The 1091-nt window shown below is 41.2% G+C and overlaps 1 long non-coding RNA gene across 1 annotated transcript in view; it reads left to right on the top strand.

The window, feature by feature from the left end:
- Positions 1 to 77: 77 nt before the first annotated feature.
- The window catches only part of LOC109364968, a 3274-nt gene continuing 2260 nt past the window's right edge, over positions 78 to 1091 (top strand). Inside the window, exon 1 of the long non-coding RNA XR_002110704.1 lies at positions 78 to 241. This is a non-coding gene — a long non-coding RNA (uncharacterized LOC109364968). The remainder of the gene's footprint in view (positions 242 to 1091) is intronic.

Here is a 1091-nt window from a genome sequence, read left to right as displayed (position 1 = left end):
CAGCCTTTAAACCCGTACCTAAACTGAAGCTTGCTCATCTAAGTGGAGGCACCTTAGCTATGTTCTAAATCTGCATGGAAAATGAGTTTCCCGTTCACTAGTCCTTTCTGACTCGCTACGTGTTCAATTTCATAGGAAGAAAAACTTGATGTCTCTGCCAAGGGAGATGTACACCACACTTGCACTGCCTGGATGATTTGGAAACGGAAATCCTGGGGTGTGCTGCAGCATGCCCTCTCAGGTCAGTCTAAGAACAGAGAAAGTAGACCTGTCTAACTAAATAGGTAATAGACAGTTACAACCCATAGCGTTGGGAAATACTCTCTCCTTCTAAGTCCCTTTAGAATACACATTTCTTCAATTAATTACTCAAATCATTTGCTTTTCCTGAATTGATCCTAAGTACTTTTCTCAGGCTGCATCTGTACTCTGCTCGGTCCAAGGAGAAATCCCTGCCCACAGATTCAATGACACAGCGTGGCTCACACCCTCGTTTTTCATGGCTCACTGTTATGCTAGCTGCCATCCATGTCCACTCTGCATATTCTTACAGCTCTTCTGGAGACCATGAGACAGATTTATGGTTGAACTAAAAGGAATTTTTTCGTATTGCTCTAGTTCCAGATTATTATCCCTAGTATCATTATATTAAAAATAATAATAATAATAATTAAAGAAGAAAAGCATTTTGAAGTAGTATGATATATATTCTGTGCCTCAGAACGTGGTACATGTGGCATGAGAGAGTTTTGGGGCCATAAGGAGTGCCCTGACAGCATCAGAACTGTAAGAGCAGAGAGCTATGCGTGATGCAGCGCTATTCATGCCACCCACAGGAAGCAGGAGGTGGAACAAAATATTGCCAGAACTGTGATCGGATTGTGTCTCATAAGGAACTATTCCATTAGTTCTAGAAGAGAGCTTTGAAGCAATGTATATTCAGGATTATCGTCAGCATGCCAGGTGCTGGGACCATGCAGAAAGAGAAATGGTCTGAAAATGTCAGTGCAATTTAAAATATATACCTTCTTGTCCCAAGCGACCAAACTGTTTATTTCTTATTTCCCTTCAATGAAAAAGAATGGCTGCTT

This window comes from Meleagris gallopavo, unplaced genomic scaffold (genome assembly GCF_000146605.3).
Source record: "Meleagris gallopavo isolate NT-WF06-2002-E0010 breed Aviagen turkey brand Nicholas breeding stock unplaced genomic scaffold, Turkey_5.1 ChrUn_random_7180001948309, whole genome shotgun sequence".
Classification (NCBI taxonomy): domain Eukaryota; kingdom Metazoa; phylum Chordata; class Aves; order Galliformes; family Phasianidae; genus Meleagris; species Meleagris gallopavo.
The sequence above is the reverse complement of the archived record's forward strand: the minus strand, read 5'-3'. Positions and strand labels throughout refer to the sequence as shown.